This window comes from Staurois parvus, unplaced genomic scaffold (assembly GCF_062004578.1).
Source record: "Staurois parvus isolate SC_StPar_1 unplaced genomic scaffold, SC_StPar_1.0 ptg000454l, whole genome shotgun sequence".
Taxonomy (NCBI): domain Eukaryota; kingdom Metazoa; phylum Chordata; class Amphibia; order Anura; family Ranidae; genus Staurois; species Staurois parvus.
This window is the reverse complement of record NW_028318250.1, coordinates 4,416,323-4,432,185: the sequence shown is the minus strand read 5'-3', so window position 1 is coordinate 4,432,185 and position 15,863 is coordinate 4,416,323. Positions and strand designations below refer to the sequence as shown.

At 39.9% G+C, this 15,863-nt stretch overlaps 1 protein-coding gene across 1 annotated transcript in view; it reads left to right on the top strand.

Moving 5' to 3' along the window:
- The first annotated feature begins 545 nt into the window (after positions 1 to 545).
- Positions 546 to 15,863, top strand: part of LOC149452945 (uncharacterized) — a 92,716-nt gene continuing 77,398 nt past the window's right edge. The window contains exon 1 of the mRNA XM_089688792.1: positions 546 to 638. The gene's annotated coding sequence lies outside the window, so the exon portion shown is untranslated. The remainder of the gene's footprint in view (positions 639 to 15,863) is intronic.

Below are 15,863 nucleotides of genomic sequence, written 5' to 3'. Positions count from 1 at the left end.
ATGTGAAGCCACAAGCTATCACAGCCGGCTGCCCACACTGAAGATGTCAGCACCTGTAATACAGGACTGCCGGTGAAACGGGCGGGGGCAACGTGGGATCGTGGGACAGGTGAATGGCTGTTTTTTAAAAGTCAGCAGCTACAATTTTTGTAGCTGCTGACTTTTATTTTTTTAGAGTGGGTGAAACTCCGCTTTAACTTTCATCAATATGATTATTTAAATCATATTGTTCACATTTGTAAATTAAAGAAACTATTGTTAATAAAACTATGTGTTCTCATTCTATACTAGATATCCTTGAATTTAACTGGTCCAGTATACTGACTCAAAAGGTGTCTGGAACTCAAACCAGTAGTATGGCTGCACAGAAATATCACTTAAAATCTTATAAAGGTTAAAATATATAATCTCCTAGCATCCTGCAGGTAGACTATAATCAGGGACATTGTATGTTGTTATAAGAGTAGTTTTTGTCTGGTACTTATACAAGGCAGTTGCACTAGAGCATCCCTAAAGGGTGGAGCTGGGAGGAATTTTCAGAGCAGAGAGGAAAGCTTAGATCAGTTGTGTTGCTGCCTATTGCCTGGTCTCCTGAAGCTGCATTCTTTACAACTGCTACTCCAGACAGCATCGTATCGGTGAGTTTAGCACTGTCCACATACTTGTGTTTCTACAAGCTGGGGAAAGGGCAATGTATTGAAATGGAGTCATATCATATTACATAGAATATTGTCATTTGTTTAAATGCATTGTAGAATTTGGTATAAAAAAAAAATAATTTTTGCAAACAGACCAAATGACCCCTGCTCAATGAATGTTAGTGCACTTCAATGGGAAGGAAAATAGTGGCATTTTCCATAACAACACATTTTAATCTTCTAATTAGAATCTCATTGCTATGAGCAATGCCTTTTTCTGCCCTGGTCTTAAATTGGCATACATTTCTCCTCCCTGTTGATGTGTAAGGGATGTTTTACTGACGGAGAAAGTTTTTCTTTCTAATTACGTGATGGATATTTTCTTTGGAAAACTAATTGTTTTTATTCAAGTAATGTTTATTCAATGCAATGGGGTTGATTTACTAAAACTGGAGAGTGCAAAATCTGGTGCATCTGTCCATGGTAGCCAATCACCTTCTAACTTCAGCTTTGATAAAAAAAAAAAAAACCCAAAAAACTGGAAGCTGATTGGTTTCTATGCAGAGCTGCACCAGGTTTTGCACTCTCCCGTTTTAGTAAATCAACCCCAATATCTTTCTCCTTTAGCCCTGGTTCACATCTGTTCGGCCGTATGGGCCGCAATTTGCGCAGGCACAAGAACCCAATCATATGAATGGATTCTCATGCCCCAGGACAACCAGGGAAGAGTCCCTGCACTACTGTGGAAATTGCAGCCCAAGGTTCCCAGTATGGTTGCAATTTCCAGTGCGGGTGGCGTGCCATTAGAATTACGGGTTCCGTATTCCTCTGTGTGGGTGGTGCGGCTGCAGGCATTTGTGTGGCACCACCCGTACAGATGTGAAAAGGGTTAGTGTACTTTGTGACATTTTGTTATGTGATGAGAGAAGAAAACAATGTGATTTTATTGTTATAATATATTTATTTAGCTGCAGCTACATTTTCTAAACACATCTTGTACTACACTTACCTATTCCTAATTACTTTGGAAAAATGCATTTGTCCTTACTTATTTGATTGGATATCAGAAATAAACACTCATTTGCAAATTTTAAAGCAAACTGCAAATCTGGTGTGAAATTAATACTATTTTTAATTTATTCACTTGCAATATGTGCAAATAAAGGCCCAGATTACACCTGAACGGCAAGGTGCGCATTTTTGACGCCTTTGTCACTTGACAGCCTAGGGAGGCCCTAGTGAATAGGCTACCTTACGTGAAACAAATGTGGCAAAGTAGCCCACAGGGGCGGACTGACCATTTGGAAACTCAGGCACTGCCCGAGTGCACGGGGTCAGTAGGGGGCCCCATAAGATGCCCCTGGTACCTGGGGGCCCCATGAGTTGTCAGTCCGCCCCTGGTAGCCCAAGTACCTTTTTTTTTTTTTTTTTTTACACTGAGCCAAGCGCGTTTTGCGTTCCACGGTTTTCCGCATTTTGTCACACAAGACTGCAACCCATTAACAACTAATGGTACCACAAGCGCGTAGTGTGTTTTTCGTCATTTTTACCATGTTTCCAAAAATGTGGGCAGAAATGTGCAATTCTGCTTGCGTTTTTAGAATACCTAGGTATGAATGGGGCCTAAGGAAATGTTTTTAAAAAATATATGTATACAAGTCATAGCTGCAAAGGAACTCATACAGCATATTGAAGACTTCTGCACATTGTTTTCACCCATGGGAGAGTCTTTGATTAATGTAAAACTCACTGGAATGCTAGTTATTATTATTATTATTATTATTATACAAGATTTATATAGCGCCAACAGTTTGCACAGCACTTTACAAAATGAAGGTAGACATTACAGTTACAATACAATTTGGTACAAGAGGAAACAGAGGGCCCTGCTCGTTAGCGCTTACAATCTAAGAATGCTAAGATTTTACTATATGAATTGCATGCTGTCTTTGCAGGTTGGGTGTGGCTGTAAATCTGCAGTGACACTTTGCCTTGTTAAAAGAAAGTACCTGTCTCCGCAAAAAAGAAAACCTGTATTACCCTAGGTTCATACCTAAACGTTTTCCGCAGCGTTTTGCAGAAACATTTAACATCCATTTAACATGATTTCCTATGGGACACGTTCACGTCTCAGCATTTTCACCTGGTGCGTTTTTTGGAAAGGGTCAGGGACTTTGAACGCAAAAAAGTTGCGTTTTTGGTACTATAGACTTCAATGGAAATGCTGCAGAAAAGCATGAGGTGCATTTTTTATGTGTTTTTGATGCATTTGTGTGGCGTTTTGCTATTTAAATCTGCCTAGCAACAAGAAAAAAACCGCAAAACGCATCAAAAATGCAGGTGCAAAAATGCAACACAAAGCAGAAACGGGTCAAATGCAAACTGCATAGGTGTGAACCTAGAATTAGTCTAGCTTCACATACACTCACCGTTCACTTTCTTAGGTACACCTGTTCATTTGCTTGGTAACACAAATTGCTAATCAGCCAATCACATGGCAGCAACGCATTTAGGCATCTAGATGTGGTGAAGAAAACTTGCTGAAGTTCAAGCCGAGCATCAGAATGGGGAAGGAAGGTAATTTAAGTGACCTGAATGTGCCATGGTTGTTGGTGACAGACGGGCTGGTCTGGGAATGCTGGGATTTCCACGCACAACCATTTCTAGGGTTTTAAAGAGAATGGTCAGAAAAAGAGAAAATATCCAGTAAGCGGCAGTTGTGTGGACAAAAATGCCTTGTTGATGTCAGAGGTCAGAGGGGAACGGGGATGCTGGTTGCTGTGACATTCAGATGGTAGGGTCATAATTTGGTGTAAAGTACATGAAAGCATGGATCCATCCTGCCTCGTATCAATGGTTCAGGCTACTGGTGGTGTAATGGTGTGGGGGATATTTTTTTGGCATTAGCAATGTGTACCTAAGGCTGGCCATACACTATACATTTTTCTGTCCAATATCTGTCCAATTTCCTTCAGATTTACCTTCAGCTATGTAGTGCAAGAGCCTGCCTAATTGGATACAATTGAAAGTGTTGTTAGGTTTGACCTCCTATTATATGGTTTTTGGTAAATCTAAACCAAAAATCTCAAGAAAATTGTATAATGTATGGCCAGTCTAATAAAGTGGCCGGTGAGTGTATGTGCATGTGCACATCACAGCTACAACAGCCCATTCATTTGAACCCATGAGAAGCACAGGGTAAGAAGTCCCCAACCCATTTTCAAAATTGCTCAGAATGGAACCGCATGGTGTTGCGGCACTATGTTGTTTTGCACAGAAAAACACACACGTCTGCGTTTCTGTGCATCTTAACAACCCTTTATGGCAACATTTGAATATTCATCCACTTCAGCTTGCAAAGTTTAAAACAGATGGGCAATCAGTCATGATAAGAAGAAGAGTGTCCTGGTAGAAGATTTTTATTATTTTTATTATTATTATACAGAATTTATAAACTTTATAAGCTTTAAACTGCATGATTTCCTTTAAGTTTCTTACAAACTAATTTTATTGGAAAATGGCTAATATTTAGCATCTTAGGCTACTTTGGTACTGCTCCATTGCAAAAACGTGGTAGAAACACCAGGGGCGGACTGACAACTCATGGGGCCCCCAGGCAATAGGGGATCATGGGGCCCCTGTGTCCTTGCCCAAACTTAAAAAAGCCTATGAAAAAGGTACCAGGGGCATCTCATGGGGCCCCCTACTGACCCTGGGCCCTTGGGCAGTGCCCGAGTTTCCAAATGGTCAGTCCGCCACTGAGAAACACACATGCATTGACCAGCGTGAAGAGTTCCACAGGATGTAATGGTCATGCATTTTTCTTATGCTGTTTATAAACGCAAAAATGGAAGAAAAACTGATCAGTGTGAACTATAACTTTTATATAAATTTAAAATTTATATAAAAATATAAAATTAAATATCTTTTAGTCATCAAAAGTCTGCCTTTTTTTCATTCTCTTCAGGATGTAATGGTCATGCAATTTTTCTTATGCTGTTTATAAACGCAAAAATGGAAGAAAAACTATTCAGTGTGAACTATACATTTTATATAAATTTCAAACTTATATAAAAATATAAAAGTAAATATTATTTTAGTCATCAAACGTCTGCCTTTTTTTTTCATTCTTCTCCACAGGCTTTAATGGTCATGCATTTTTTTTATGCTGTTTATAAACGCAAAAAATGGAAGAAAAACTGATCAGTGTGAACTATAAATTTTTATATAAATTTAAAATTTATATAAAAGTAAATATCTTTTAGTCATCAAAAGTCTGCCTTTTTTTTCATTCTTCTCTATTTTCCCCAAAGAAAATACTTTTTATGGAATACTAAAATAGTGTATTCTTGACCTGGGAAAGCTTCCCTGAAGATTTATTGAGAAAACAACCACTGTATAGAACTTCCTAATTATCAGACTATATCACCTAATGAAGAGTCCTCTGTGGCTTTGAAATTACATGGTTAACTATGGCAAACGTCATTTGTACCCTGCAGCTAGCATTTAACCTTCCATGCTTCTGCGCCTCGGTTTGTAAATAACTTAGTCTTCAGGTTTTAAAGGCCCTTTTTAATTGTATAGAAAAGTAAATTCCTAAAATTTAAATAAATATAAATAAATAAAAGTGACACTATAATGAAAAATACGGCATAATAAATACGAGATTTATGTTTATAAAAGCCATAAATCTGATGCTTGAATAAAGCTGAACTCTGAAATAAGCTAACATCATTTAAATGCATTTGTCATTTGAATTTCTGTGTGCTTTGTGTTTTTCCTTCAGATCTGTGCAGTAATGCAGTGTGACACTTTGCCCCTGTGTAGGAGCTTCCTGTAATAAAGACCGGTCACTGCTGCTCTTTCTCCTTGTGCAGAATGACTGGTCTTGGCTCCACCCTCTCTTGTAGTTCTGCAGACCACCTGTTGTGGGTAGAGCTGCTGGGCCTCTCCTATACCTCTGCTGTCTGCACAGGCTATTTACAGGATGTTACGACTACATTTACAAAGCAATATCTGTGTTTGTAAAAGCATTCGATGTACACGAAGTAGATTTATATCCTTTGTGGCTATTGAGGAATATATTTCAATTAAAGTTTTTGCACCTGGAGTTCAACTTTAAAGTGTGTTGCCTAGCCACGACTGGGTTTATAGCCTTGTGTCCTAGTCCATAAGACCCCTTTACCGGTTCTCATATTTTTTCCCTCCTTTGCTGGCATTCAACTACTCTTGGGGAAACAGGGCCTACCTGTACATAGGGCTTAACCACTTGCTAATCCGCTATAGCCGAATGACAGCTACAGCGCGGTTGTCCAGTTCTGGGAGGACGTCCTATGTCGTCCTCCTAGAACGCGCCCCCAGCAGCACGCACCCGGCGATCTCCGTGATCGATGTGTCCTACAGGCACAGCAGATCACGTGATGAGGTAAAAGGCGAATCACAGCATCATGTGATCAGCTGTGTCCAATGACACAGCAGATCACCGAGTAAATAAAGTTGCCGGTTATCGGTTGCACTTTCCTTACACTGTCACAGAGCAGATCGGCAACTGTCACAGAGCAGATCGGCACTGGTCATCAGGACACTGATGATCGGTGCCCTGATGACCAGTGCCCAGAAGTGCCACCCAGCAGTGCCACATATCAGTGCTGCCCAGCAGTTGCACCCATCAGTGCCCAGCAGTGTTGCCAGTCAATGCCATCATTTAGTGCTGCCAGTCAGCACTGCCCATCAGTGTCGCCCATCAGTGCTGCCTATCAGTGCCCATCATTGCTGCATATCAGTACAGCATCATCAGTGCCTCCTCAGCAATGCCCACCAGTGCTGCCTCATCAGTGCCACCTCATCAGTGCTGCCTATCTGTGCCACCTCATCAGTGCCCATCAGTGCAGCCTCATCAACGCACATCAGTGAAAGAGAAAAATTACATGTTTGCACAATTTTATAATAGAAACAAAGAAAAACTTTCACATTTTTTGCTCTTTTTATGTTTATAGTGCAAAATAAAACACCCAGTGGTGATTAAATACCACCAGAAAAAAGCTCTATTTGTGTGAAAAATATGATAACAATTTCATATGGGTACAGTGTTGCATGACCGCGCAATCATCATTCAAAGTGCCAGAGCACTGAGAGCTGAAAATTGGCCTGGGCATGAAGGGGGTAAAAGAGCCCGGTAGGCAAGTGATTAAAGAAGTACAGCCAAAGCTCTTTTGGCTATACTCCTCCTGTGGATCACAGGAGAGCTGTTCGTTCTGAAACCCGCTGTCAACTGATATCACTCAGCCGGGCCAGGGTGGAGAAAGATCTCTACTTTATAGGCAGGATCCACCCCAGAGTGTGGAGCGACACCTGGCTCAGCCTCTCAGTGAGCAGCTGTGAAGCTGAGCCAGCCGCTCACACCCCCTCCACAGCCCAGAGCTCCAGTGAGTGCTGGGGGGAGGGCAGAGTGGCCATCGATGACTGACAGTCACTGCTCACTGCTCAGAGCGGCTGTGAGAACTCAACATTCATCGATCATATGATCACACTTAGAACCGGCGGGGGACCGATGCTGAATCCACCTAGGTAAATATAAATGGGGGGGGGAGTAAAAAAAAAAATCCACAATACTCTAATATTCACAAATCTAGCACACCGGAATAAGGACTTTTGCTTTATAAAATAAATTATTTTTAGGTTAACGTCTTCAGAGGTGGGCCTTATTCTGTGCTGCCACATATACAAGTTCCGGTTTCGTGCTGTACAGTACTGTGATTGTGCTGTCACTGACAGCTCCAGGTCACATAATAAATGATTGGGAGATGGTAGGTTGGTTCCCGATCATCTGATTGGGTAGCCTCGAAACCGCTTTGGAGATCCTTTTGTCTGGTTACTGTGATTTAGGCCTTTTAGGTGAACTGTGCCCTGTATCCATACAAATCTAGAGGTATCTAAAACTAGATTTCCAGGTACACTTGATTGTTGTGGTTATTATATGCCGATCTGCCTCATTTTTTGGATCTTTCACTTAAAGTGTTACTAAACCAACGACAGTTAAATCAGTCTGTATATGCAGTAAAGCATGCTTGTTATACTCACTGTGGAACCTAAGGGGTTAATCCTCTGCATTGTGTAAAAATACTGTTTGATCCTGACTTCTCTGCTCCTCCTTGTTCAAATGTCCACCTCTTATCTCCTGATAAGACAGAATGAACCATTGCCATTCTGCACAGGCTCACTTTAGTGTGTATTAGCTGTTTGATCCTGACTTTTCTGATCCTCCCCTTCTTCCAGTGCCCCCTTATCTCACGATAAGACATATCGTGTGGAGTCACTCTGCACATGCTCAGTTTGGTGTGTATGCTAGAGAGATTTGGGAGACTGCATGTTATCAGCACTGTCCAGACAGAGGTCAGGGGTTCTGCATCCTCCTAGAGCAGAATGAAAACTCATCCTACAAGCTTTAACCAGTGCTCTGCTGAATAGTCACAAGACTGCTCTAACTGCTAATCAGAAAAGGTAATTAGCAGTTTACACTTACTAAAGTAATTGCACTTCCTTGTACTGTGGGAGACCAGATATAGTGAATGCAGAGTCCTGGGTTTAGTAACACTTTAATTTATACCATTAGCATCATGGAAAATGCGATATAGTTAGCACAGGCTGAAACTGTACCCAGGAGATTGGACCACTAATGATCTATTAAGGAAATCTAAAAATTAGGTGATTCTGCCCACCAACATTCACTTACCGTATTACTTGATGAAGAGATGAAGTGATTCTTCAATAACCTCGAAATAAGAAGAACTGAGAATATAATGACCTATCCTCGTATCATAAATACCAAGTGATGGTGTTACATCTTGAATGGCCAAACATTCTGTTAGAGCCTCTCTATTCCCATTGCTGGCATGCTTCATATAATGTCTTATCTTGTTAGTGTGATACTGAGCCCAGCCAGTCAACTGGGGTAAGGAGGGGCAGAAAGTATAAATCCAGTAAATCCTGTACATTTGTGCATTCTTTATATAAATTTCTGCATGTGTTTTATTTATCTCTAGGCTATGTTAGATCTGTTCAGGAATCAAGTCCACGTAGTGTTCTTCATTAAGGTGCTGAAGCCTCCTAGGAGACTTGTTCATGGCGTGCAAAGTTGTCACTTGTGTGGTGTCCCACTTGTTTGACGTACAATTTACATGAACGTAAGTTAGTGATCCCAGTGGAAGTATTTATGTGAACATTTGAGCTGCTAATAGGTCACGTAGCTTGAGGAAAATTATGCAGAAGATAACAATGGAACATAGGCCCGATGAGGTCCTAGCTTGTTATGTATCCATCAACATCAAGCAAAGCGTTTCATGTGTTTTTTCTTGCTCCACTCCATCCTAAATGATAGGATTTACATATTGCTACTACTTTTAGTGACCTTTGTTGCAAATAAACATCTATCAAAATATATGTAGGACTGGCACATTTATTTATTGGGATACTATTGTACGGCAAGATATGGGATTTTGTCATTGGGAAAAATCATTCCCGATCATTGGTGTTATTGGGCCCCATTGTTTTTGTCAGTGGGAAGAATTGTGCTCCATCATTGGTGTCATTGGATGAAATTGTACCCGATCGTTGGTGTCTTTGGTAGGAACTTTGCCCCTTCATTGGTATCAGTGGGGGAAATTGTGCCCCGTTGTTGGTGTCAGTGGATGAAATATTGCCCCAAGGGGCAGATAAAAGCAAGGCAAGGGCCACAGTTTGGAGACCACTGGTCTTGTGCATCTAACTCTGCTAGCTAGTGCGTTTTCTAACACTACCCTCCCACCAGACTGAGAATGCAGCTGCCCAATGGTGTCTTTGCTGCTCTTCCAGGAAGAGTGGACACACCCTAAGACAGGAAATGCATTAGTGGACAGATCACCAGGTATAAATAAAGGGGGAAAAAGCCTAAACAAGAAAACAAATGCAGCTACCACAAAAAAACTATCATATTTAAGGATTAGCTAGCTGCAAAATACTACATTTTTGTTTTTAGATTTAATGCCACTTTAATCTATGAGCAGCAATAATGTCAATTTTAGGCTTACCATACATTAAGCAAATTTCTTTTCTTCAACTACAGATTGAAGGAAATACAATTTTTCGATTTATGTTGATGGTAGAATCCCTCCCACTGCGCTATTAAATTCTGAGAGGTTTTCCCACTATCAGAATAGAATAATTACTTGCTGACTTTAGTCGGCAGCATTAATCGAATGAAGAAAACCCGACAGGCTGGTTGTACTGAAGTCGATAACCTGCCCAAAGATTTTCGATCCATCTGTGGCCAGTTTTGGTGGTGCTGGGCTTTTACTTACAAATGCGCTAGCAGCACCAGCACCCTTAGTGACAGGTTCTTAAAGTGGCAGTAATAAGAACTGCTTGAGTTAGTAATGTTACCGACATTGGATTGCCTGAATTAGACATAGATAGTTCTTCATGGAACTTCCAGGAACCTCTGGCTATGTTCCTACCTTTGTAAAAACCCTGAATCATCCAAAAAATCCAGCTATTTGAATAGAAAATTGTGTTTTAATTTTTGAGCATTAATAACATGTTTCAGAAACTTTTTTCACTATACATTGTTGCACGAGGTCTTTTTCCATAAGCAAAAGAGAGAATTGTGAAACTAGGTGGCTGGCAAGTTGTAATGCATTATAATACATGATCAGTGTGAATGCCTGGCTGCCATTTCGTAATTTTGAGATGACAGCTCTGGAGCACACACCTTAAAGTGTTACTAACCCAGGAGCCTGCAGTCACTATATCTGGTCTCCCACAGTACACAGAACATGGAAATGCAATTATTTTAGTAAATATAAACTGCTAAATACCTTTTTTCATCAGCAGTATATAGCTGTCTTGTGACTTCTATCAGTGTCCAGCAGGGCACTGGTTAAAGCTTGCAGGAGGAGTTTTCATTCTTCTCTGATTGTCCTATGAGGCTGCATAACCCCTGACCCTCTGTCTGGACAGCACTGATTGGCCCTGTGCTGATCACATGCACCCTCCCAAAGAAAAAAAAAACTCTCTAGCCATACACTAAACGGAGCATGTGAGTGACTCCTAGAGCTCTGTACTATCAGCAGATGAAATGGGGACAGTAGAAGAAGGGGAGGATCAGAGAAGACAGGATCAAACAATCAAACAGCCTTTTTATACAATGTGGAGGATTAACCTTTTAGGTTCCACAGTGAGTATAACAAGCATGTTTTACTGCATATACAGACTGATTTTACTGTTGTGGGTTTAGTAACAATTTAAAAAACAAGTCTACTGTCTCAGCTGTCAAATTTCTATCTAGTTTCTTGTAGAATACTGTGAATATTCATATTCTACTAAAGTGGAACTTCTCTCTCGCAGTCAACATTGACTATTTTTATTCCTTATTATTATTATACATTATTATTTACATAGTGCCAACAGTTTGCGCAGCGCTTTACAAAATGAGGGCAGACAGTACAGTTACAATACAATCTGGTACAAGAGGAAAGATAGGGCCCTGCTTTTTATGCTGCTGGTATTAGTAAATAGATAGGAACGTATATCATATTTACTTGTTTGTGACTTTATTTTTATTTTATATTTCTTCAGTTATTTTCTGGGTTTCCATGCCTTGGCAAATGACATCATGCATCCTAAATGCCTTTGGGAAGGGAAGGAGGGATTTTCTCAGCTAAGCACACCCTCCTGCCTGCATGCATGAGCTAAGGGCAGATTGATTCCTGGTAGTAATTGCTATATAAATCATCTGACCTTACTCTAGATGACCATGGCCAGAAATGGGGTGCTTTTTTAAGTGATTTCTCAGCAAAATAAAGCATAGAGACATGGATGGATGGGTGAGTTTGCTTTGAATATTAAAAATGAATTAAATAGTGTTTTAGCTTTGTGGTGCTCAGGTGCAGTGTAGTTCTGCTTTAAAACATAAGTGTTCACATTCTAGTTAAAGAATAAAGACAGAAATAAAGAAAAAAATCAATAAAAGGCAAGAGCCACATGATAGCAGTATGACCTGTAAACATCAGAGATGTTTTCAACAGTTGTCAGCATATTAATAAGTTATAAGCCTATAAATATGTACCTGTCTACATGCATACACAACAACCTGTAATATACCTAAGGCTACAATTTAATCCTAGAGAAGGTACAAAAAATAAAAGATTATTGTCTTTGTAAAATATTAAAAAGCTTTACAATACTGCATTTATAAAAAAACGCTATACATTTCCTAAATTGCAATTCATTTCAGACAATAGTGCTAATCCACATTAAAGGTGCTTACAAAACATTAGACAGTAGCTGGCTGTGTGTGAATAGTCCACACAGGGAACACATGTACTTCAGAACAATTAGACATGTGCCGTTCGTTTCTTTCCGAAATGACACATTTTTCATTATTCAGAAATTTGGATGTATCCACATTTCTGAATTACAATAATAACAAATCCGAGATAACAAAGCAGAATTTGGATGACGTTCGAATTCAAATCGAATTAGACTCAAATTTAAATCAAGTTCAAATAGAATTCAAAAACAAAAAGAATGGAATAGAACATAAAAGAATAAATTAGAATAAAGTAGAAAATAAATGATCAGAATAGAAAATAATAGAATAAAATCAAATAGTATAATAAATAAAATAGAATATAACTGTCTCCTGAAATTCAAATTTCAAATAGAATAAATTCAAATAGAATAGAAAAGAATAGAATAGAAAAAAACAATAGAATAGAATTCAATAGATTAGAGTAGAATAAGAAGAATACAACTGTCTTCCGAAAATTCGAATTTTGAATGGATTAAAGTCGAATAGAATAGAATAGAAAGTAAGAGAATAGAAAAGAATAGAACAAAATAGATAAAATAATAGAACAGAATTAAATAGAATATTGGACAACAAAAAAGACCTGAGGTATTCCTGGTACATGCCTGCATCCCTAAAATATACATTGCGTGGAAAGAACCCCCAACTGTATGGGACTTTAATGGCATCAATCCATAAGTTAAAAGATTTACATTGATCTTTATTTTGTATCAAACATATAAAATTCCAAGCATAAAAAATTATGTCGGTTGTTTATAAAGATCAATATGCTATTATATCACCATGATATAACATTCCAACATTGCAATTGCACATTGTTGTAAATGCTGCAATGTTAGAATGTTACATGATGGTGATATAATAACACACTGATCTCTATAAACAACCACCTTTACATAATTTTTTATGTTTGTAATTTTATATGTTTGATACAAAAAAAAGATCAATGTAAATCTTTTAACTTAAGGATTGATGCCATTAAAGTCCCATACAATTGCGGTTATTTCCAGTCAAGAATCATATAGAACAAAATCGAAAGAATATAACCGTCTTCCAAAAATGTCATATACAACAATGCGCAACAATTCAAATGCCAGTTAAAATTCGAATGCTGATTCGAATTTTCCAAATACGGTAGAACTGAAATCAAATCGAATTTGAAAACGAAATGAATTCCAAAAATATATTAAATTAATTTAACTAAATTAAGTTATTTAACCACTTGCCTACTGGCTACTTTCACCCTTTTCCTGGCCAGGCCAATTTTTAGCTTTCAGCACTATCACACTTTGATTGATAATTGCACGCTCATGCAACACTGTAGCTATATGAAATTTTTACCATTTTTTGGAGACAGATAGAGCTTTCTTTTGGTGGTATTTGATCACCACTGGGTTTTTTACTTTTTGCTAAACAAATAAAAAAATACTGAAAATCTTGAAAAGAAAGTTTCTCTTAGTTTCTGTGATAATATTTTGCAAATAAGTAATTTTTCACCTTCGCTAATGTGCTCTGATGAGGCTGCACTGATGGGCACTGATGGGCACTGATTAGGCAGCAGTGGTGGACACTGATGAGGAAGCACTGATGAGGCTGCACTGATATACAGAAATGATGGGCACTGATAGGCAGCACTAATGGGCACTGATGGCCAGCACTGATGGAAACTGATAGGCAGCAGCACTAATGGGCATTTACAGGCAGCACTGACAGGCACTCATGGGGCTGCACTGATAATCAGGGCACTGATTATCAGTTCGATCTGCAATCCTGTGACCCATTTTCAGCCGACAGCGAGCTAAAGTCTGCTGTCGGCTGGCGTCACTCAGCCGGTCCACGCTGGGGAAGGATCGTGATGGTCATATGGTCAGGATCCACCCACGAGCCTGGATCGGCACCTGGCTCAGCCTCTCAGCGAGCCGCTGAGAGCCTGGGAGAGCTGCTGAGAGCCTGGGCTAGCCGCTCCCACCCCCTCCACAGCCCAGCGCGCTCTGCTTAGAGAGGCAGGGAGAACTGAGCGATAAGCAGCATCTGATCACTCAGCTCTCACCCTTAGTGAGGGATCGATGCTGCATCCATCTAGGTAAGTACGATTTAAAAAACAAAACACACTTCTCTTTTAAAACAGTCAGATATAATAGATTATATTACTAAATGCTGACAGAGTATGTGGATTTTATTTTGCTAAAGTTGAAAGGAGTAGGAGTGAGGTGGGGGATCCTATTTTACCTGTTCTTAACTATTTTATTAGAGGAAAATCATAATGTATTTTCAGTGGAGATGTACACGATGGAAAAATTTGTTTTGCTTTGGAATAGTTCATTAAGTTAATAATATTGATTATTCATATTCATTTTGTTTTTTTGCCTTAAAATGTGGAAGATTTTTGGTATGTGCGAGTTGTAGAAGGTCAGGCAGATGTCTCGCCACCCAGCATCCTGCATTTGTGGCCTTCCTAAACAGGGGGAAGCATTAAAGTTATACTATTATACTATTTTTATATATTATATTTTACTATTTTTATATATTATATTATATATATATATTATATTTTATATATTATATTATACTATTTTTTGTATATGGGCAAAGCACAGGTTCACTTTGCAAGAAAATACTGCTAAGCATTTACAAAATGGATTGCACATGTCTATTTTTCAGTGCACATTTAGTTTGTGCTACTGCTGCAGTTCTTCCCAAGTGCTTTTTTTCACATTTTTGTTCCTACTTTTTTATATGTGTGTTTTTGTATGAAATAGAGTCTTCCTGCATGTCCTATCCGGACCACCATGATACTGCCATTTAGGAGCCATCCTTCCCAGAGCTATCACTGCTGCCGCTGTCATTCTCATTCTCACAGAGCTGACAGCGGAAAGCGGGACAGCTCTGCATGGAGGGCGGGGCTCCTGGCTTAACAAGCAGGTGATTGGCTGCTTGGATGCAGGGCGGTCCTAGCAGCCAATCACCAGCTTACCCTCTGGCCAAATCTGCTGTGCCTCTCATCCTCCTCCCTGTTTGTGTAAGGTAGGACAGGAAGAGGAGGGCAATGTGAAGAGGGGCCTGAGGACATTAATGGGATCGCTGAAAACTGTAATGGAGGGTCTCAGGGCAGTTAAGGGGGGGGCTGAGGACAGTTAAGGGGGGGCAAAGGACAATTAGGAGGGGGAACTCAGGACAGTTAAGGGGCGGAGCTCAGAGCAGTAATGGAGGGCTCTGAACTGTTAAGGGGTGGAGCACAGAACAGTAATGGGGGCTTAGGACAGTTAAGGGGGAGGCTCAGAACAGTAATAGGGGAAGGCTCAGGACACTTTGGGGGGGGAGCTCAGGACAGTTAAGCAGGGAAACTCAGGACCGTTAAGGGGGACTCAAGACAGTTAATCGGGGGGTGCTTAGGACAGTAATCGGGGAGGCTCAGGACAGTAATGGAGGACTCAGAAGAGTTAAGAGGGGGAACTTAGAATATTAATGGGGGGAAGCTGAGGACAGTAATGGAGGAGACTGAGGACAGTTAAGCGGGAGCCCAGGACAGTTAAGACAGGTGCTCAGGACAGTTAAGGGGGGGACTGAGGACAGTAATGGGGGGACTGAGGACAGTAATAAAGGGCTCAGACCAGTTAAGGGGGAGAGCCTTGGTTGTGCCTTGCTGATCCTTTTATTTGACTACAACTCTCCCCTCTGGTATGAATCAGCCATTATGCTCCTGGTAGCCAGAAAGGCCATTAAATATTTGCCAAGTCTAGGTCAAAAACCAAGGACCTGTCATAGCAAAAAAATATTTTTTTTACCCAGAACAATAACATAATTTTTTTTAAGGCAATGTGCCCAATTGACTTATATGAAGAATGAATTTCAATGGTAGGTTTGCTTTGAAAACGTTAATT